We start from the raw sequence: 22,671 nt of genomic DNA, 5'->3' as shown, positions 1-22,671 counted from the left end.
TCTTCTCCTGCGCTACAGAGCAGAGGCTGGCTCTGTCTGAGCAGCCGGCAGTGATAAGAGCTGATTTACAGGTAGGGGTGAAACGTGCTCTGAAAATCTCGTGACACTTTCCTCCGGTGGATTCAAATAATATATAAAGACCGTGAGGTGGCGATCTCCCGGGTAGCTCCTAGGATGCGTGGCGTTGTTGTTAACACATGTTTCAATTTTGGATTGAGACTGTCAATTACCCGCTGAGCTGTGAGTCTTAGCCTCAGGCGGGCTGGGAAGAGGGGACGGGTGTATTTATTAACCTCTCAAGCCTGGCGAAGATGCGCTTCCAGCCTCTCGCTCGGCCTTTCTCGCACCTTCCCTTCGACCCTGCAGGTGCCACCCGGGCTGCCCCGGCGGCTTCCGCTGCCCGTGGCAGCCGTACTTTGCCTCCTCTGGCCCCTGCAGAGGTTCTCAGTCCTCGCATGGACACAGCATCGCGATGAGCCCCACAGCTGCGGGGGGAGGAGGCGGTTCACCCCGGCCGAGCCGGAGGTGGCTGTCTTGGCCAAAACGACCCCGGACGGAACGGGGAAATGCGAGGGCGGCGATTCCCCTTGCTTCCCAAATACATTCTGTTTCTCGGTCGGATAAACAAGCCAGCTCTCCATAACGTAGTCGATTTGGTTTAGGGTTTTTTCCCGGAGCGGAGGAGACCCCCATCTCCCCGGGAGCATAAGCAAACAGCTCCGAGAGCCCGCTCCAGAGGCTGAAGCGGAAGGGCTGACAATTAACATTTCCTCTGGTAGCAGAGGATCTGCACGCAGATCGCTCGGGAAGCGCATCGCCCCCTCCCGCGGTGTGCCCTCGCCGCATCGCGCGGTGCCTGCTAAGCACCATGAACTGTTTGCAGAGGAGATTTCTACATGGAAGAGCCCGCCCGCTGCCCCGGACCCTGCCCCGCACCACTCCGGGCACGCTCCGCTAGAGCAGCCCGGGGAGGCCCCCAGCTCCGCGGTTTGTCCTTTTTGCGTCTCCACCGTTCCTCTGCAATCACCTGAAAACAAGCCACCCTAACTCGCGCAGCGCCTCTGCCTTGCCTTTCCGTTCCTTTCCCTTTCCTTTCTTTCCCTTTCTCTTTCATTTCCCTTTCTTTCCCTTTCCCTCTTCCTCCCCGCCCTGACCTCCCAAACTTCGCTGGTCGGGGCCGAGTCGAGCCCGGCGACCCCCGCCCGGCCCCGCACGCCTCTCTGTGCTGGGAGCCGCGAGTGCGTCTCTCCGCACCAAGCCTCCGTGACGAGAAAGGCATCGTAGGCAGCCTATAAATAATTTCCATTATGTTCAGCTGACAGCGCGAGGCGATTAATTTTAATAGCTGTATATTTGCCTGTTTCTCCTAATGCTCTGTAATGAGATGAGAAGCCATCCAACCCCAGATGGCTCCAGCCGCCTCGTTATTTATTTATTTTGTGTGTGCGTGTGTGCAAAAGAGGGATGAAGGGGAGGGGGGGTGGCGGTTCCTGCGGGACCGGCAGCTCCCCCCGGAGCTGCCCCTCTCCCCGCCGCTCCCGGTATCACCCCCGGGACTGCCCGCGGGCCGTAGAAGCCATCATGACGCTGCACATTCAGCCGCCGGGACTCTGCCACTCGTGCGAGGGGCCGTGGCAGGCAGGACCGGGGGCCACCACAGGCTGGGTGTTTCGGGAGTATTTATTTATTCTCTCCGATCGCTCAGAGAGTGACTGCGGGAGCGCCGGGGGCCGATCTGCGCGGGAGTAAATGCAGCGGATCGATGTCGTTCGGGGTGAGGGGCGGGCGAAGGGGACCACGGATCAAAGCCCATCCTATTAACCTAAATTTCGGCTCTGCGTGGCCTGCAGTCCGGGAGCCGGCGGGAGGGGAGCGCTTTGTGGAAGCCGGGAAAGCGACCACGCCGCCCGCCGCCGGCACCAGCCAGCGACGTGGTGGTGGTGTGTGTGTGTGGCGGTGTGACAAAGCCTCGCCGCGCTGAGCAAGCTGTCCCTCAGCCCAGGCGGCGGGCGGGGGAAGGGAGGGTGAAGGGAGGTTTCGAAGGTAGGAACGGCGGAGCGAGTCCCAGATTTGGGGACTCCAAAGCGGGGGAGGGGGAGACAGGGGCATTCCCTGGTAGGACGAGGTTGCTTAGCCAGGTGGAACAGCACCGAAGCGAGCACCTGTGTCTTTTTCTAAAAGGCGTGTACTGATAATTACGAGAGTTAATTGCATTGCTTTGAAGGTCATTTGAAGTTACGGGGCTGTGTTTTCTTTTTAGGCTAGCAGACAATGCCCGTGCACTGTTTTAAATGTAAATCAGAGGGTATCCGCATAAACCTGTATTGTAGGATCGAGGCGTAATGGATTCACTCCGGCTGTGCCTGAGCTCGCCACAATACAGCTGAGCAGCCGAGCTGCGAGCGCGCCGGGGTTTCTCTGCGGAAACGCAGTTGCCGAAGAACATGAAAAGCATTAAATCGTGACGGGAAGGGGGTGGTGGGGGTGGGGGGTTGCGTTTACGCTCGAGGGGGGGAATCTCGGGACCGAAAGATGCGTTGCAGCGGCGCAGCCACCCGTCGCTAGCAGCCAGGAAGTTTCTCACCCCGGAGAGACACGGGGCTGGCGTGTCACGCACCGTGGTACCGGCGGGGACGGCCCTGGCATCGCTCCTCCCGCGGGCGTGGAGAGCCATCGTCCCTTGTTCCCTGCCATGCCCCACCTCGGGCACGGCCGTTCCCAAAGGCTGGTCGCTCCTGCAGAGGGCCGGGGAGAAGGGCTGGTCATCCCCAGGCCCGAAGGACCTTGTTCTCGCCGCCCCCTCCCCGGTGTGGGGCAAGTTCCGGCCCGGCCCGATCCAGAGGAATGTGGCATAAGGAGGACGGGCCCTTACCCATCCCTGCTGCCTCTGAGCCTTCATTAATCGCACTGCCCGGGGCCACGGCGTACCGCCGAGCTGGCCTGCCATGCGATTAGCCCGACGCCCCGGGGTACGGCTCTTCCCGGCGGCGCTGACAGCCAGCCCGGCCCCCGTTGCCCCCGCTCCGACACCTGCGAGCAGCTCCGCCGGAGGCGAGGACGTGCGGAGGAGTCCGCAGAGAGCCTTTCTTCTCTCTCCCTTTCCCCACTAATAACAGGGCACCGCTCACAAGACGGTCGCGCCGCACGGAACAAACGTTCATTGATTTCCACCGCCGGGCTGCGGAGGGACGTGGGGCGCCTGGGGAGCGGGCAGCCGCGGGCAGCAGTGCCGCGCTCCTGGCCCTGAAACAGCGGGGGCCAGGGGGGACACGAACGGGGGAAGGACCCGACCGCAGCCCAGATGGGAGAGTGTGCGCACATCCGCGGGGCCGCCTGTAAGGGAAGACGTTCCTCTCCCCAAGGATGTGCCGGTGCTCGGGGCTGCCTCCCGGACGAGCGGAGGGGCCGCAAGGGGAGCAGCGGCCGCGGGAGATGCGGTCTGTCCCTTTCCGCGATGGCGGGCCACCCTCATGCAGATCGCGCCGTGTCACCTCCCTGATTGGCAACCACCACCCGCCTCTCCAGAAAAGTCGTCAGCCCGGTACCGCCGCTTCCCCCGTTGTCCACGGCAACCGGCGTATCTGATTGAACCTCGTTGTAGGCAGTGACACCCGCGTAATGGATCATCCTGTCAGTGCTTTTTTATCACAGGCATTTATTTTGGTCACGGCTGGTGATAACTTTGGTGTTTATCCCTTGTGTCGTTACGGGCCCTGCCGCGATCTCCCTTCCGCCCTCCCTCCCCGGCGGGCGTGCTGGGTGGACAGGCTACGCTGGGACGGCGGCTCCCCTCGCCCGTCCGGGAACCGCTGCGAGGGGTGCCCCGATACCGCCCACTACCGCCCTGGGCTTCGGCGGCCCCGGCTGGGGACGGATCGATCTGTTTGGTTTGGTTCGGTTTGGTTAAGCGCCCTCCCCCGATCGCCCTGGCCTCCCTGGGGCCGGGTTATCTTGGGTCATGCTGGCGCGGAGCGCCGGGTGCGGTAAGAGGCTCCGGCGGAGCCCTGGTGCAGGAGGGAGTCGGGGGAAGAAAGTGCCGTTCGCAGTTCTCCATCAATCCAGACACTTCAAAAGTAAATAAAGCAGGGCAGGGAAGGGCCTCCAGGGAGGGGAGAGAAGAGGCCTCTGACAGGCGATTGTCCAGGGCGGAGCCAGGGCTATTTCCAGCCCGGGAATAACAACACTCGGGCTGCGGTGGCTCCGACCCGCGTGTCCAGGAAAGACCGGATCGGGGTGTTTGTTTTGCTTTTAATTATTATTTTGACGGCAGGCTGACGCAGCGCAGGCAAACAATAACCCCAAGCTGTCCGAGAGGGGCACCGGGGAGCAGCGCCGCCCCAGCCGGGGGGGGAAAGAGCCCAGCGAGGGGCGGGCGAGGGGCCAGGTTTGCTGCCTCCCGCGGAGGTCGGGGCCGGAGCCACGGAGCCCGGAGGAACCCGCTGGGGCTGAGGCGGCCTCCGGGGGCGGCCCCGCAGGGAGGCAGCGGGAAGCAGGACCGGGGCCCCCGGCGCGCTTGCGGGCGGGGGTGTGGGGGGAGGCCGTCGCTCTTATCTGGGTCACTGGGGTTAGAGGGAGCAGCTGATAGAAACAGAGGAGCTGAGCTCCCGCTGCTGCAGAGATAGAGCCGCGATATGGGCCAGGCAGGCACCGAGCTGGAGGAAGGGCGGGAGGGAGGGAAAGAGGGAGGAGGAGGCGGCGGCTCGTTCCGGCTCCCGAGCCGAGCCCAGGTGCGCTGTGGTTTCCCTGCGCTCAGCGCTGTGTTCGGCGGCCCCCCTTCCCTCGCTCCCCATCCCCCGTCCTCCTCCCCGTCTCCCTCCAACGTTTAACCCTTTCCCACCTCCGCAGGGCTGGAGGCTGAGGCGTGCGCTGGCCCGGCCGCGTCCCCTGCGGTTCCCCACTCCCTCCGTGGCAGAGACTGATCACGGTGGGGGAGAAGCGGGGGGGGCCGGGGGGGGTTGGCCTTGTACTGTCGAGCACCGCCCTCGGGCAGCTCCCGGGACCCGGCTTTGTACACACACACACACACATACACACACTCACGCACACACACCCAGCTGCGCTGAGCCGAGCCAGCCCTGGGGCCAGCCCCCGCCTGCCGCCGCCGCTGCCCGTGCGGCCGATCTCGGTTACAGCCAGTCACCCAGCGGGGTTGGCTGCTGCAGCCGCCGCCTTCCTCCTCCTCCTCGGTCCCCGCCGCCCTTTTCCTTCCTGCTCGGGCTGAGCTGCCCGGGAGCTCCCCTGGCTCGCTGGCGGCGGCCAGTCCCCGCTCCCGGGCCGCTGCCGGTGGGGAGGCGGATGCGGAGCGACTGGGTAGGGGAAGGGCTCTCCGAGCGCCCCCATCTCGCGCCCAGCCCTTTAATCAATTTCACCCTATTAATTATTAATTTTACGCCAGTCAGGCTTGCCCAGGAGGAGCGAGGAGGGGGAGGGGAGGCTGATGTCAGTCGGAGGCGGCGGCGGGGCCGTGTGCCAGGCTCCCCGCTCAGCCCCGGCCCAGCAACTTTCGGCTCCGCTGGCTCGGGCAGCTCCGTTCGCCGAGAACCGGGGGAGGCGGCGATTCCCATTCCGGTGAATGATGCGGTCCCCCCCTCGCACACACATCCACACACACTCTCCCTCTCTCTTTTCCGCTCCCTCCCCTTCTCTCCCCGCCCGCCCCCCGTGTAGACACATCCATACAAGGGCCCATTGCATCGTAGCGATGATGGATCGTGCCTAGCGGGGGTGATTTGGTGTTGATCGCATATTATCACGGGCAGGTTGGACTGGTTGCTGATGGACGGCTTTCTAGCAAGCCGCTCCTTCCGACGCTCGGGGAAGCAGCTCGATCGAAAAAGCAGCTTGCTTTTAACTCCTTCTCTCACCAGCACGCGTAGGGCAAAGCTTAGCATCTGTCACAACAGCTCTCCGGATAACACTTTTCCCTCCTCCCACTCCATTTTCGCCGCGACAGCCCCACCGCCGGTTGGTTCTCCCAGGCACCGGACAAGCACCGGGGAGGTCTGGGGGGGCTGGCGACGACGGCTACCCCGGCTGTTCCGCGGGCGAGCTGCCTGCCGGGCGGCACAAGGCCCTGAGAGAGATGTACGTGGGGGTCCCCAAACCCGCCCGGGGAGAGCCCCCAGCCCGCTCCCGGGTTCACTCCCCGCCTGGAGGGAGCTGCTCTCTCTCCTTCGTCTCCTTCTCGCCTGTTTTTTATGTAAGTTCCTGCAGATACAAAGGCGGTTTCGTAATGCCTCCCGTCTGCGAGGACCGGGGACCTTGGCTAACCTTTCGAAAAACTGATTGCAAGTGCCTGGTAGCGGCCCGCACTGGCTGCACATGGCACCAGGAGAGGGTCAGCGTTTGGTGACAAGCACCGAGGTAGCCATGGATCCCCTGCGAAAGGCCTGCTCGCAGCCTGCCTCCTCAGAAACGCTTCGTGCGAACGCTTATTCTCTGGCGAGAGAGGAGGGCGGTGGAGGGGAGGCTTAACCCTTTCGCTTCGCGTCGCCAGCCGCCTCCCAGCCGCCCGCCCGCTCCGAGCCCCGCCGTGCCGGTCAGCCCGGGGCTCGGGGCATCTCCGCCGGGACCACGTCAGGCGCTGCCCCAGGATAAACTGCCTCTTCTCCTCGTAATGGTGCAGGACAAGGACCCACTAACTGTGGGGTTTTTTTTTTAAATTTATTTATTATTTATTTAAATTTCATTTTTCTTTTTTTATTTTATTTTATTTTTTTTTAAATATAGGACTCGAAAGCGATGGTGCAGCGAGCTGCCTCCTTAGCTCGCTCTTCACTGCTAGTTTAACTCCTTCCGCCAGGCCCAGCGCAGGTTCCTCGGGCCGGGGATTGTTTTCTGTTTGGAAACTGGAGAAGGGGGGAGGCTATCGGCAGGAAAGCAATAGCTCGCTCTCTCTGGAGAGCTGCTCTCCAACAGGCAGCGCCTTGAAATCTATTTAAAGAGAGGGAAAGGCGGGGGGGGGGGGGGGGGGGGGGGAAGAACAAAGGGGGAGGAGGAGGGGGCCGAACCAGAGCCAGCCAGAGAGGGAGAAAGCGATGGATCAGCCGGTTTGCAGCGTACATCAAGCTATCACATCTGTATATGCTCCGATCGATGAAAAGGATGGATAATATTTGTCAGCTGCAGACCTTTTTCTTCTCACTTCCTAAGGAAAGGACGGGGGTTGGGGGAAGAGAGGTAATAGGGAGTTTCAAGGCCAGAGGCACTTCCTGGTACAGCCAAATAGAAAAGAAAGGCTAGGGATTATTATTAATTATTTTTATTATTCTGTAGCCGTCAAAAGGACGATCAGGGGACCATGCAGCCCTCTCTGCCCGCTTCTTCACGCTCTCACTCCTTTCCCCCCGCCTTTTTCTTTCTTTTTTTTCCCTTTTTTTTTTTTTTTTTTAACTCTGGCTCCTTGCACGGCTCTAAAGATTTAACCCTTTACTTATGGCTTGAGGTGGGTGAGGCACAAAAGCAGACCGTGAAAGCCTTGGAATGAAAAACAACAACAAAAAAAAGCCCCAAAAACCAACCAACCAAACAAAAAAAAAAAACACACACAAAAAAAGAAAACCCCCAACGCAAGCTCGGAGAGAAGTCAGTAAAACGCACCGTTACACACACATGGCTTTAGGAAAGACAAGGTGGGGGGAAAGCGCGAGAGGGACGTAGCCTCGATCACCACCGCCCTCCGCTTCTGCCAGCCCCTCGCCTGGTGCCTGCAGTTGCACTCTGAGTAAATAGTTCCCACACATGGTCCACATTTTGCACAGCAGCAGCGTGTTTCCTCTCGGTCTCTCATTGCTGCTCTCCGAGCAAAGGAAATAAAAGAGAGAGAGGTTTAGAGGAAGTTAAAAATCAGACGAGCTGAGAAAAGACTCTGTGTTACACACATCCTGAATGAAAGCGAAAGCCCAGCATTTCAGCCCTCTGAGCGCCGAGCTCTCACCTCCTTAGTAATGTCACTAACATACATGTTGGACACAGCACAGTAACCACTTACACCCGACGAGACGGGCTCTCGGGCGCTCACAATAGGGCTAGTTGGGCTGGCTGCGGAGCTCTCCGAAGGAGCCCGGCTGCCCGCTCGCCTCCTGCGCGCTTGCCGGTGCTGCTGCAGGGCCGCAGCTGCATGCAGGGAGCGCCCCGGGGGAGCCGGGCTCCTTCCTCGCCACTGGGGGATTCTTCTTCCCTGGAACTGGGAGTGCCCGGCAGCTAAGACGTGTGTGCAGAAATGGCGATGTCCTACACTCGCTCGGCGTTTACTTTCCCAGGGCATCAAGTATCCCTGGAGGGACGGCGGGACGGGTTCGGGATGGGGATGCTGGGTGTGCTGGGTGAGCTCCTAGGAAGGTCACCACCGTTCCTTGCACTGGGGTCTACCCCGGGCCTGCGAATTGCTGCTCTCCCCTTGCTTGGGGAGCTGGAAGACAGGGTGCTGGAGCGGAGTGTGCTGCTGGGAAACCATTATCCGGCGTCCTCCTTTTCTTCTCCCTCCAGGCCCTGGCTCCGTCCCCGCCCGCCCCTGAGCCGGGATCAGCCAGATGATCCTCCGGCCGTCGGCTGAGTGGCAGCCGCTTCGTGGGTAGCATTAGAGCTCGGCCACTCCGCGCTCCCGTGACCCCGCCGTGTCTCTCTCCCTCCATCGCAGCCTCTCCGAAGCCCAGTGCCCCATCAGCTCTCGCTGTGTGATATTTAAAAGAAGGGTTGCATTCTCCCCAATAGAAGCCCACTCGTTTCCTTGTTGCCAGGAACAAAGCGTACATTCAGAGGGGTGGCTGTTGACGGCTCCCTCTGTATAGCACTGGAAAGCGGGTGGCCTTTGGTTACTGGCAAGGAAAATTCTAATCAGGGTGCTTGTAAGCGGGGCTTTATAGAAGCTTAGTTACAAAAGGCTTACACCAGAGTAATGCAATAACTATAATAACAGCCAGGGAGCCCTAAAGAGGGTGGAATGTGCTTGTGTCTGGATGATTTTCCCCGCTCGCACAGAGAGGGACTGTTTACCGCGAGTGCCATTAAGTATCGCTGGAAACTCACCAACCGCAGACTTATTTCAATATACTTTATTGTTGCATCTGCTCTAAAAGCAACTTGCTTCGGACGACTTCTAGATCGTCCTAGAGGAGGAGAGAGGCAACCCTCGGGTACTGGAGGAGGCTCTGAACACAGGGGTAGTGCCAAGGGTGAGGGAGCTGCGAGCCGGGGCCCGGCCGGGTCGGGCTGGCCGGAGGGCGTTCCGGCGGGCAGTGCCGCCGCCGAACAAAGCGGCGAGGAGAAAAGGCCCCCGAGCCCAGCGTCACAAAGCTGTCGGGCTCCTGCCCCTGGAGGTGGGTACGCAGCAACGACCCCTCCGCGGCCCTCCGCGGCTGACTTGGCCGATAAGGGCGTGGGGACCCCCAGGGACACGGGCGGAAGGAGGGGAGGAACCCAGCATTGCCCTCCCGCCACTCTGGCCGGCGCCCCGGGGCGCCCCTGGCAGCGGTGACCCCGCTGTTCCGGCTCAGCCGCTCTGGCTTGACGAAGCTAATGGGATCAGCCGCTGCCCTCCGCCGCCGTTGCCGCGTGTGGATTTTTCCAACCTCTCCCCCCAGCCCCGATGCCCGCCGTCCCCCAGCCAAGACCCAGCTACTGCTTGGCCGCCGTCTCGGGGCCGCGGCTCCGGAGGGCAGGAAATGGCTTGGCCGGGGAGCCGGGGCGGTCACCCTGCCCCCCCGCGATTCCAGCGTACGGCGGCGGCCGGCGCGGGCTGCTCTGGGAGGCGCCCCGGAACCCGTGGTGGCCACACCACCACCACCCCCCCATTACCAGCCTCCCCCGGCACCCCCGAGCAGACTTTGCAGAGCTTTATTTTAAAGGAACAACAGAGCGCGGCGAGCAAACTGCTGCTCCGCGCAGGGCAAGAGAAATGGGTTTTTAATAGGCAAGGTCGGCGTGCTTGGCAGCCGGCCACCGCGGCCGGGGAAATAAACAAACAGAGGAGCTGCAACTTCAGGTCGGAGCAGAAGTTGCGCTCCCGGCAAGATGAGCCCGCGGCATGGCCCGCGGGGCGAGTGTGCAGCCGTGTACGGAGCGGCCGCGGGGAGCGTCTCCGGCCCCCTGACCCCTCACCTCGCCGCTGCGGGGCGCCGGCTTCCACCGGCCCCGAGACGGGGCAAGCAACCCCCCCTGCTCTGCCGGGCGCGGTGCCGGTGGGCTGGCAGCGGGCGGAGGGCAGATGGCCACCCTTGTTTATCGCGTTCCGCCGGTGCTGCACGCCCAAACCGCTGCTGTGCGGCACGGTCGGCCCCGGGGAGGCAGGAAGGCAGAGGTGGAGGGAGCGAGAGTGGAGCCTCCCGATCGCGAAGCGGCAAGACAGCGTCTGCTGGAGAGTTTGTAGCCACTCTCGGGAGTTCCCTCCCGCTCCCTCGGCCGCCGGGGCTCGGCCGTGTCGGCCCCGCTGGCCGCACCGCGGGGGCGCCGCGCTCCCGCTCTCGCGGCGCGTTCTGGGCTCGGTGCCGAGCACTCCCGGCTGCGGCGCATCAGCCTCCCCGCTGCCTCCCGCCGTCGCCTCGCTCACTCCCGGCTCCGCAGGCGGCAGGGCAGATCTGATCCCGTAGCTTCTCCAGTGGTTCTGGCCCCCGACTGGCCTTCACGTCTTCCCCGAGCAACGAGTCCGGGCAGGGGCTGGGGGAGCGGGGGTCTTCCCAAGCCTTTCTGCAGCGTCGGCCGCCGCAGGCCCACACGGGGGTTTGTGCAGCCCCTCTGCTAGCGGAGGGCTTGGAGGGGACATCACTTTTGCATCCAGTTGCCAACAAGGCCAGAAAAGCCCCAACGCTCTCGGGGTGAGGAAGGGACTCTGCATGCCCTCAGCAGAGGAGGAGGAGGAGGAAAGAAGCTGTGTCAGGAGAGCCGGGAGCGAAGTCCAAGCCTGGGGAAGCTGGACGAGAGCTCGAGAAGAGGCCGGCAACACTCGCCCCGGCGGTCACAGACCTTTCTATCCCAGTTCGGCGGTGGCAGGAGAGGGTCCTTGCCGCTGCCATGTTTCCCATCGTAGCACGGCCCGAGCTGAGGCCGCGGTACGCCGGGAGGAATAACGGGAGTGAGACGTGCTCCTCGAGTTTCCACGGAGCTGAGGCCTGAGCTCCCAGGGGTGTTACACCACCACCATCATCTCTCGGCCACATCACGGCAGAGGGGACAATCCCCCCCGGGCCCGTCACCCCATGCCACTCCTCGCAGCTGGAGACAACGGGGGCTGCGACCGGGACGGGCGCCGGGCAGGGCGGTGGCCGCTGTCAGCGGCGCTCCCGCTCCGCAGCTCCCGGGCAGGTGCCAGCTTTTCGGCAGATCGCTCTGCAGACGGCTCCCAAGGACTCCTGCGAGGGCTGAGACGGGTCATGGGGAATAGTGCGATAGGCTGGGCTAAAGCACGGCAGATTCGAGCCAGGGAGAGCGGGGTCTGGCCAGGGTGGAGAAAAGGGAGAGGTGCAAAGGCCCGGGAGGGGGTGACAGGCAAAGCCACTAGCCTGCAAAATGCTGAATTGGCAGCATGCCGAGAGCTGGGGAGCACTGCAGCCCCGACAGCCAGGGAAGGGGACATGAAGAAGCAGCGTGAATGGGGCAAAGACTGTTTCTTACAGACCTGGTATGACCTATCGTTAAAAAAATCTGGCTTCCCCTTCTAGTGCCAGGCTGTACCTGCAGGGTAGTCTCTGCCTTTCTGTCTCTCGTCCCATTATTCCACTACAGTCGAATCCTTCTGTTGTGACCTACAGCAGCGCTCTGATTTATTTTTAATGCGTTCCGATTCCTGTTCCGTTGTCAAGAGATGCATTGAGATTCATTTTCCATCCTCTGCTTTTCATACTTCTGTTCTGCTGGAGGGACTCGCCAATAGAGTTTAATTCGATTTGATATGATTTAATGAACACCTTTATCTTTTGTTTTTAGCAGAAGGATAAATAACACAACTGCATTCAGCTTTTGCTAAATCAGACATGTTTCCCACCAAAATCCTATCTAGTGACACACACACACTGTAACATTTCATTAACAACCTCCCTGATTTATTGATTTTTAATATTTGTATTAAATGTTGTGTAAAATTGAACTCAGGCGTTAGAAGAGATTGTGTAAGTCACAAGACATGACTCCTACTTAATTGTTATTTTTTTTTTTCGGTCCTGGAACAACAGTTGGAAAGAGGCCAGCAGAAGGGGAAAAAATTAAAAATAAATTCTCCGGGGGGGAGGCGCGGGGAATAAAGGGCAGTGCCCGGGAGAGTGTGGGGGAGATGAAGAGAAAGCGTAGCTCTGAGGGAGGGAGGGCAGCAGGGCCTGGCCGACGCTCGGCCGAGCCCCACAGCCCCCACAGGCCCCTCGGGGGCCGCCCCAGCGCCCTGGCCGGGGCAGGCCCCCGGCTTCCCACTGCTTCCCCTGCTCTCCCGCTCGCTCGTTCTGTGTCGCCTCCGTCCCTCCTGCTCCATATGGTTTCTCCCCTCCTCCTCCTCCTCTTCTCCCCCCTCCAGGTTTTCTCCGTGACGCTCCCCACTCCACACTAGTTCTCCGTACCTCGGGGGAGCGTTTTCCCGCCGCGGTGTGGAGAGGCCCAGCAGAGCGGCCCAGCCCGGCCACAATGTCTGAGGGGCTCAGCCGGGCCAGCATGCAGCGTGGAGGGGCGAGTGGGAACAGCTGGGAAAACTGGGAGTCAGGACAGGGCCGTGAGGAGGGGTGCTAGCCAAAACTCCCGGCCAAAATGTTTCCCGAGTATGCAGTAGAGGAGCTTGAAGAAGTTAATCTCCCCCACACTCCCCCTCTTCTTGTTTTCTTTTTCTCTCCTCCCTTTCTCCCCCCCTCCCCACCCCCTGGCCGCCACCAGGAATACGAGGCATTCAGAGATCAACATAATTCACCTGCATCAAAAAAAACCTCGCGAGCTATAAACTAGCGGCTGATCCTCCGCTTAGACTAGTGTTTAGCCGTTCATGCATCATGAGTGTCAAATAAATGCCTGATTGAGGCCCTCAGCGGAGGAATTAGCTTTCCTTGTGCTGGAAATGCATAATAGAGAAAGTGCTGAGGCATCCTCCCCGGAGTTACCTCGGGCTCCGCTCCTTGCTCTATTCGTTTCGGGAGTTTTCCCTCCCTCATTCCGGGTCCGTCCCCCTCCCCACCCTCCAACCCTCCCTTATCGCTGGCCCTTATCAGCATGCCCAGCTGGCCAGGGGCGAGGGAAGTCCTCCGCTGTGTCCCGGACCGAGGGGGGAGGGCTGAGGGCGAAAGGAGCAGCCAAGCATCCCTGCCATCGCCCGGGGCCCCGGCGCTGCCCCGCGGGGAGCGCTGCCTCGTCCGCCCGAGGGCGGAGATGTGGGCGGAGGGAGCGGGGAGCGGCGGGGGGACCCCTCAGCGAGCTCCTTGTCGCTTGGCCGCCCTTCCGCGCCGGGGGCCTCATCCTGCCGGCGGGTACGACCCAGCCCCGACGTTTGGTGGCGAAGGGGGCGGGGGGGGTGGGGAAGGTGGCGAAGCTCTCGGCTCCGCCGCCCCCGCCGCCCTCCGCAGCTCCGCGCCGGGCTCGCTGCCCGAAAGGGTCCGAAGTCCCTGCGGGCAGGGGACACCGGCGGAGCTGGGCAGGCGGCCGAGGCACACAAGGGTTAACCGCGCCGCGGCCGGGAGGAGCAGTTAAAGTGCACGGGCTGCAGATGCTTTTCAGGCCTCGATGTCTACCGTTTTAAATTAAAAAAATGCACCCGGCCCGACCATGCACCAGTGACCTGCAATTTCCCCTTCTTTTCAAACTGAAATATGGCCAAACTATCTTCAAGTTAACTTAGGGGCTGGGGACGAGGGCGGAGGAGGTGGGAAGGCGGGGGGGAGGAGGAAATCGCTCTGGGTTGAGATCTCTGTGTCAAGTTTCATCCCCTCCTGACATGTCTGGCTCCGTGCCAAAGTCCTGAAAATGGAAAATTGGGGAAGGGCGGGCTGTGAGGGGTGGGTGGAGGAGCGGGGGGGGGTGGGGGGAGCGGGCCAGAGCTCTCGGCGGAGCGGCAGTAGCGAGAGGCTCTGGCCAAGAGGGATGCATGAACGAGCCCGTGTGAGCGGAGCGCGGCGGCATCTTCCGCCATCCATTCCGCCGCCCAGGCGCGTGGAAAGCCGCCGGCCGCTGCCATTGTTACCGGCGGGCGATGCGGGGACCGGAGCCGCCGCTCCGGCGAGAGATAAATAGCTCCTGACAGCGCCTCTTCGCACCCACAGCTCGGCAGATTGGATTCGGTGGACGGCGGCAGGTCTGTGTCGCTCCCTTACGCGGGAGTTCCTTTAAATCACGGCTCCACTCCCCCCTCACCTCTCCCGGGGGATGTTCCCGACCGTCCCCTACACAGCAGCCCTGCCGCCCTCCCCTGCTCGCTCCCCCTCCCGTAACCGGCTGCGGCCCCGCTGCCACGGCTCGGCGCCACCGGCCCGGCGCGGAGCTCCGCCAGGGGAGGGGGAAAACTCTCTGCTGAAATACTTTCGGCACGCTGCGACTTTGCCAGGAGGGGTCTTAGCGTCGGATCTTTTGTCTTGGGGACTTCGGCTTCGTGCCCCAGAGTGGCTGGCGGCTCTCCCGGGAAGAGCCTCTGGGCAAAGCGCCGGGGAGTCCCGGGTTGCCGCCGCGGGCAGCAGTGCCCCGGCCTCTCTCTGCCAGCGCCCAGCCGGCACTTAGGCAGGCTCGCCCGCCTCTCGGTTTCCCTTTCCCGCCGTAGGAGTCGAGAGACTGGGGCTGGGACCTGCCCTCCGGAGCCCTGTCCCCCGCCCTGCGACGCCCATGGGTGGCGAGCGTGACAGTGGCGGGCCTGGGGCGCAGTGTGTCCCTCGCCAGCCACAATGCTCCCCTCGACTGGCATCCAGGAAAGAGGAACAGGGGACAACTTCAGTAGCCAAGGCGCTACTTTCCACCAGCTGCCCTCCCCTGCGCCCGGCGTGCCCCTGGCACCTCTCGGGGCTGCCTTCCGCGGGGACACCGGGCAGTGCCACATCCTACGCGGGCGGCTCGGCCTGAGGCGAACCCGCACTTCATTTTTTTCCATCATCACTTTCCTCCCCCCCGCTCCAGCCAGAGACGAGCTCGTGTGCGTGTGTGCAAGACGAGGTTATCGCCAGCTCGAGTCATTATTTCCAGGCCGACTGCCGCGGGAGTCTCTCCCAGGTGGAGCCCGTGCGGACGGCCGGTATCCGGGGAGACAAAGGCCGGAGTGCGGGGTGCGACCGGAGCCCTGCTGCGCCGACGAGTGCGGACTCGGCCGGTCCCGGTGCGGCCCCCCCGCCAGCGGTGGGGCTCTGCCGGGGCCGCGGGGTGCTGCCGCCGCCCCGGGGAGCGCGGACTAGGTTTTCCGAGCTACATTTGTTACATTTCCGAGTTATATTTTCAGTTATACGGCATCTACTTTTAGGCGATTGTTTTCCCTTTCCACTTGTTTGTCTCCTGCTAGCCTCGTAAACTGCTTCATGATTTATTACCTAGGCTAAGTGCTTAATTTGTGAATATGAAACAGATTAAAAGGAGATCGGCGTATTTTAGCAGTCAGGCCAGAGCAAAGCCCGGCAGCTGTTTCGAGTTTGTAGGCATCTCCAGCCTCGTGTAAGCAGCCCAGCCTGCTAGTGATCAAGGGGGTATCCCCGGGCTCTCTCCGAGAGGCCCACCGCCGCTGGCTCCCCGTGCGTGCTGCTGGAGAGGAGACCGCCACGGGATGGCCGCTGTGGGCTTTTTTGGGGGGGGACAAACACGCGACTGATGCCGTCCGTCAAAGCAACACCCGTGGCTCTGGGATTCACGAGCGGCTGCGTCCCCGCCACAGGCGGGCTCTGCCGACGCAGGGCCCAGCAGGCACGCAGGGGGTTAACGACGGCTCTGCCCTCTCCTTCAAAGGACTCACTCGAGATAGAGTAAATACGGTCGGGGCGGGGGGGATGTGTGTGTGTGTGTGCCGCTTGGGCCACATGATGCAAAAGTAAGACAAGCGCACTCCGGAGAACAAAGGCTTCCTACCCCCTTCCTCCCCCTCCCCCCCAAATCTGTCTTAATTCTGCAAGTAAACTTGAGCAGCTATAAAACAAAGGCGAACGATGAAAGTTATAGCCAAGGGACAAACAAAATAAATACCTTTGATGCAGTCCAAGCACGCACTTGGTATTTTCTGGAGCTCCCTGCTACCCCGAGGCAACCAGGATATCGCAGGCTCTTCCCAGGACAGGAGTGACATGCAAGGCCGGGCTTTTGGCTCGGGCTGATGTAGGCCACGTTCTTCAGCCCGGAAAGCTCTGCCCAGGGCCAGCATCGCCTAGCAGCCCTGGGCGAGGCAGGCAGGGCAGGAACGGGCCGTGCCGTCGGGGCTGGGGCAGGGGACGGCAGCAGCGGGATAGGGCTCCTCCGGGTGTCCCCCCGGGCTAAGCTAGCCGGGAGGACTGCGGGGCTGAGAGACGTCCCGGTAAGATGTGCCCGGATCCCCGAGGAGGATATGCAGCACGGCATGGGGCTGGGAGCGGTGTCTGAGTTGTGCCCCTGCCCCCGGGAGCCCGACGGGGGCCAGCCAGGTCATGCAAGTGACACGTCCCAGCCCGCGCCCCCCTGCTCCCGACTGCCCTGTGCTTGCAAAGCTGACCAGCTGCCTTCGTGCTCGTCACCAGCACCCTGGAGCCATTCCCATCCCCGGTGTCCCACACACATCTCTGCCTTCTCCCTCTGCTCCCCTCCACCCCCTTGGCCTTTGGAGGAAGTTTTAACGCATCAGGATTGGCAGAGGAAGCAAAGGGGCACAGCGGCAAGCTAGCTGCCTGTGCAGCCTGCAAGCAGAGGTACTGCTGCTGAGCCCAAAAGTCAGAGAGAGGCAAAAATATATAACCTCCTCTGTACTTCTGAGTACAGCTTAAGGAGCAGGAGCAAGAGCACTGTGCCACTACTGCTGGAGCACAGCAGAGAGGACTGGCTAGGAGGTAAATGATTCATGTGCCCTTGTTGCACCCTCTGGTCCTCCAGAACTGGCAGGTGTTGGCACAGTGGAAGGTGCAGGAAATGGGGACAAACTCTGGGCAGACCGTGGGGAAGAGGTGTGGTGTGGCACATGCCTGGGCAGGCTGAACCCTGGTCTGCCTGGGAGCAGGAGAGCAAAAGATGATGCATTTGGCATTCAGAAAGATCCCTCTGTGTCTCTATTCTGTGTGTAAAGATGTCAGAGTAACTCTTGTCTGGGGAAAACTTAATATAAACAGTGGTTGAGAAGCAGTCCTGTAGGTATGTGTAAATAAAGGCTTGGGGGTATCCTCTCCCATGCCAGGGAAGCACCTGAAAGAAGAGTGCAAGAATGAGACAACAGCAGATATGTGTGTGTCAATACAACTCTTTCAGGTTGGCTTGAGACAAGGTCCTTCTTCCATATTTGGGACAAGGTTTGTGGCAAACTAATACTAAAACTCATTTCCCAGGGGCCTGATAGGTTTGGGTGTAGTTGATTGGTCTCTGCCTTGTGAGGGGAGAGATACTACATAGATATTACATACCACCACTCTTTCTAGCCCTGTGCCTTGTTGTTCACTGAAGGCAGGACTGAAACTTTTGAGCAACCTGAAGAGCAGTAGGCAAAAATGGCCCCAGGGTCTCCACACCTCCCTGTAGATTCTGCATGGACCTGCTCCCTGACTACGTACATCCAGCATTTTAGAAGGGAGAGAAAACACAGATTTGTGTTGTGATGGTAACATACTTCACTTTGCAAGCAGTATACGTAACAAGAAGCTGGAAAAACAGACAGTAGCAATGAAAAAGGAAAACAATCCTTTCCAACTTGTTGGCTTGTCCTTTGCAGTCATCCCTACCTCAGGGAGAGCCATGGTTACAGTATTAAGCCTTGGTTATGCAGCTGAAATTCACCATGCTTAAAGTCACCTGGTCCCTTGAGCACTCTTGTAAAGCACTCGAAGGTCCCATAGAAAATGGTTTGTGTATACTTTAAACTATGTGGATTTGCTTCCAACAGCACATTATGCCACTTTCAGCCTGATCCTGTCTGGTTTTCACTGAATTAATGACTGGATAGATCTAAGTTCCAGCATCTCAGGCCAAGGTGGTTCGGACAGCCTTCCCACTGCTGTCCCTTTGCTGCTCCAAAGGCATTTTAAAATCTCCTTGGAAGTGCTGTTGTGGTGATGGCTATGCCTCAGAAACAAAGCAGAGGAGAACACTACTAAAGCAGAATGGGCAAACCCCAGGGGCTTGGAGCAGCTGGCTGGTACACCAAAAGGTATGAAAGCTTCTTCAGTTTGGAACACAGGTGCACCCCAGGCCCCTTTTCTAACCTCAGCCCTTTGCTACCTGTCTTAATTCTGCAAGAAGTAACAGGCTGCAGGCACCCAGTCCCCACAAGCCTGCAGGCCTTCTTGCAGCCAGGCTTACACCTTTGATATTCTTCTAGTTACAGTTCATCAAGTCTTGTCTCTCACCATTTTGACATCTCACCATCCTCAGAACACTTCTGAGAAGGGGAAAAACGATTTCAAAAGTCCTGTCATCGAAAATTCTTAAAGACCGCTGCATGACCACCTAAAAGATGCCTTCATATTCTTAGAAACTCTGTTTATGCTGCCTGCCTTGTTTTCTTTGGGGTAGACTCTGCATTGCATCATCTAATGTACTCTTCCCATTATCAAAATATAAAACAGTAAGGAGATGTTTTGGACTAGGGTAAGGCTTAGGGCACACAGAGATACATGGGGGATCGACATATGCAAAATTTGAGTGGTATCTTATCTTTCCAGGTTCACAAATGTTGTGTTATGTGCCAGGAACTTTAGAGTGCTGGGCACTCTGTGGGCACAGAAGACAGATTGCTCCTGCCTGCCCCAAAAATAGAAGAAAAACTGTAAAGTCTATAGGGGCAGATGACCACAGGTGCTATGCTGGTGGTACAGGGAGGCAGGTGAGCTCCTGGACTTAGTCGTGGGTTCCTTTGCCATGTCTCACCAAAGTCACCACTCCCAAAGTCTGTGTCTTGTGGTTAGAAGGGAACAGTGTGTGTTTGTGTATGTGTGCTCATGTGAATGTAATTGTGTTTCTACATAATGTGGATTATCTTTCTTTTGGCAGCAAATCTGTTCAGGGGTTTAGATAAAAAGATAAATCCTGCAGCCGTTCCCTCCCTGAGAAAGGGCATGTCTTCTATCACTTTCTCTGCTCGTTTTCTTGAGTGGTGCCCAAACACACTTTTTCCTAGCTCAGCATCTGATATCACCTTGACAGCCTGCTCACTCTCAGCATGACACTCCCACATCAGGAATGGGGGAAAGTGCATGGAATAAGGCACAGCAGGTGAAGTGTTGCTTGATGAATGGGAAGAGAAAGGAACTAGGGTACAGGGTGTAGAAGGATCCCCAAGCATCATTGCCCCATATGGTGCTGATGTGAGGGTTACACTTCCACAGCTTGCCAGGAAACTCTCCTGGCAGGGAGATCAGGTGTACCATAGGTGCAGGTCTCCCTTCTTTGGAACCCTGGTAGAGCTGCTTGGCTTAGTGTGAAGGCAACCTTCTCAGGAAAGAGAGCTCCATTGATTTAAATGCAAAATTACGCTCCTGCAGTTCTAATTTCCCAGGCGAGGGCCATGCAAGCTCTGAAAACATGAAAGTTGTTGATGTATTGGTTCAATTAATTTTTAAAATAAGTTTGAATGCCATTTGTTTCAAATTTGATTGGAAAGCACTGTAGATTTTTGCAAGCAAAGAGTGAGGTGAGCGTGGATGGGGTGTGTATTTTGCATGGCCTTGAAAATAGGGCTTAAAAGATGCATTCATTTAGTAGCAGACCTCTGCACAGGGATAAGTGAGGCCCGTGGTGAAAGAAAAAGACCTGAACCTCTGTATTTGCTAAGTGGCACCGGCAGCAGTCAGCCAGCTCACACAGAAGGGCAGACAAGGGGGGTGTGAGGCCCAGCTGAGACTGTTGGGTCCCTGGTGCTTTTAAAAGGAAATAATAGCTTGTGGGGGAACCCTTTCTGGTGGCCTTGGCTCCCGTGACCCCCCCTCTGATGTATGATATTTAAACAAGGAAATGTCAACATTGGTTCTTACACATACAGCCTCGTTCTGCTCTCCATGAAAGCCACTGGCAAACCCCTAAGAGAGTTGGAGGGGAGCAGACCCCAAAAGAGTCACTCAGACCCAAATACTGTTGGCTGCAGCAGCCTGGCAAGAAGCAAGTGCAGGTAGTCATGAGTGGCTGGGCGACGTGTGCTTGCAGGTGAATTAGACAGAAGAGAAGCAATCCCATTCTGCAGCATTCAGTGCCTGAAAGCTGCAGGTCCAATGGTTTGAATGATTATTGCTTTTTAAAATTATAAATCGCATTTTCGTACAGCGAGTGAGGATAATGTGCTGCTTACTAGAATTAAGTGCAACTCAAGGGTGTTTTGTTATAACAAAGGTGACTTCTCTGTGCTCGCTTTTCCATAGTTGGATCTAATAGAGAGTTTGATTTGAACCCGATGGCTATCTAGTAGTGGTTCTGGAAAGGAGTAATGACCATTGTATGAGAGGATATCCATAAACGGGGCCATCAGATGTGCCTTCTGATATATGTGTCCTCTGAGGTAGGAAAGTGTAAGTCATAGGAAGAGAGGGCAAGTGTGTCTGACTCATAGTAAAACGAGGGCACGTGCAAAGTATAAACGAAGGGAGGGCTGCTACAAGTAGGACTTGAAGGCTGTGTTGTGTGTCATGGGAAAAATAATTTAAGCTCATGGATAATTTATGATTAAAGGGGCAGATGTGGTGCAACTGCATGGTGCAAAATGTGAGATGGGGCATATGCATAAAAGAAACTTAACCCTTGATGCTGTGCTGTCCCTGTCTTGGTGTTGGTTTATGCAGGCTGGGCCTTGACAGGTACTGCAGTAGCAGCCTCAAGGTTCTCTAATGTAATGTGAACGTCATCACAGTTCACCTTAGCATAAAAAGTGTAGTTACACTGGCTTTATGCTCTGCCACCACATTCCCAGAGGTAGTGGCAGAATAAGTGGCATGCAAGTCCCTTAAGCAGCTCTGTGCAAATGGAGAGTCATTCCTATGTGGGGACCAGTTTTCCTGGGCAGGTCATAGCTACTTTCCCACTGGGAGGTGACCATGGTGCAGGCCCACTAAGCTCACCCAGTCTCCAGCATGTGCCACGACCTCTATTAGGGCACAGATCTCAGTAAGGACAGCCTGGGAAACCAAGTAAACTAGAAGATGCCAGTCTGATTGCCCTTGGTAAGAAAAGCACCTTTGGTCTGATGTGTGAGCACGACCAACCTGAATCTCCAACCAGAACCATGAAGAAAAGACCTATAATTTGGGAGGAAAATAAATAAAGGAGTATTGCTCAGGTGGGACTCCTGCTAGGAAGCACAGAGATAGTGTATGAAGCTGAGGCTCAGCCATTTCCCAGAATGTATCTATCCTATGTGATTTTCTGCTTTTGAGGATATAAATAATATGAAAAGAGATTGTTGGATCAGACTATTTCATCCTTGCTGTACAAAGCCCAGCATGATGTAGCCTCAGCTACTGTTGGGGCTTTTGGGAGCCTGTCTCACCCAAATAATCCAGGCCATTTTGGCTTCAGCTCAGGCTATCTCTCAGAACAGAGTGCAGGCTTGCAGCACTCCATGCAACATCACTCAAGTCCTAACATGCTTAATGCCCATCTTTTGGAGCAGATCTTCATGAGAAGGTGGATGGGCAATGGGCTGAGGTGTGAAAGCAGACCCTTTGACACAGTTGAGAAAGCCCTTTGGAATGTCTCTGTGAGCTACCTGGGGAGGAGTGTGCCAAAACTGAGCCCCATCACTGGGGCACTGAAAGGGCTGAACTACCCTGAGTCTTGGAGCAACTTAATGAGGGCTTTGGTACTGCAAGAGAGGAACAGGGAAAAGAGGGAATGGTGCAGTGAAGCTCTGTCCATGCTTCTCTGCTGCTGTACATCCAGGGCTAGTACCATTGTGAGAATATGCAGCAGTTGCTTCTTACAGACAAAAGAAAAATATATGAAGCCCTACTGAAGTCTAGGGCTGATGGAGCACTGAAAAAGCACCAGCCAGAAAAACTAAGCTAGCTCTGCACTTTGGTCAAGCAATCCTCAGCACTGTGATTTTGATGAACAACACTAGTCTGCATGAAGACAGGTGACTTTTTAAATGGGGTTTTAATAAAGTCAGTATTGCTAAAGCTATCTATAAAAGTAATCTGCATAGGGTTTTAAACAAATAAACTTAATGATGTCATTAGTGCTTCCGACATGAATGAGGCTGTTGCTGCAATACTGTGTCCGGCTCTGTTGTGGTGTTTGCATGTTAAAAGTGCATTGGCAAATTAATATAGGATCAGAAGGGAGCTAAAAGAGTGATTCAAGGTCTGGGAATCGCATCTTATTGCAAAAGACTAAAGAAATCCCATCTATTAATTTATCCAAGAGGAGGCTATGACTTGGTTTGATCATAGTCTTTAAGTGCCCTAAGTGTCTCTATGGGGAGATTTCTGATAGTCAAGATCTCTTTAATGTGGCAGACAAAGGCATAATGAGATCCTATGTTGGAAAATGAAGCTCTATGAATTCTGAGCAGAAATAGGTACTTTAAAAAAAATCATGAGGGGACATAACCACTGGAACAACTGAGGCAAGCAGTGGTTTTTCCTGTTACTT

At 57.8% G+C, this 22,671-nt stretch overlaps 1 protein-coding gene across 1 annotated transcript in view; it reads left to right on the top strand.

Annotated features, from left to right (window-relative positions):
* The first annotated feature begins 14,212 nt into the window (after nucleotides 1-14,212).
* Nucleotides 14,213-22,671, top strand: part of BCOR (BCL6 corepressor) — an 81,367-nt gene continuing 72,908 nt past the window's right edge. The window contains exon 1 of the mRNA XM_088160380.1: nucleotides 14,213-14,251. The gene's annotated coding sequence lies outside the window, so the exon portion shown is untranslated. The remainder of the gene's footprint in view (nucleotides 14,252-22,671) is intronic.

Source organism: Sturnus vulgaris, chromosome 2 (assembly GCF_052056855.1).
Source record: "Sturnus vulgaris isolate bStuVul1 chromosome 2, bStuVul1.hap1, whole genome shotgun sequence".
NCBI lineage: Eukaryota > Metazoa > Chordata > Aves > Passeriformes > Sturnidae > Sturnus > Sturnus vulgaris.
This window is presented reverse-complemented; position numbering and strand designations above follow the sequence as displayed.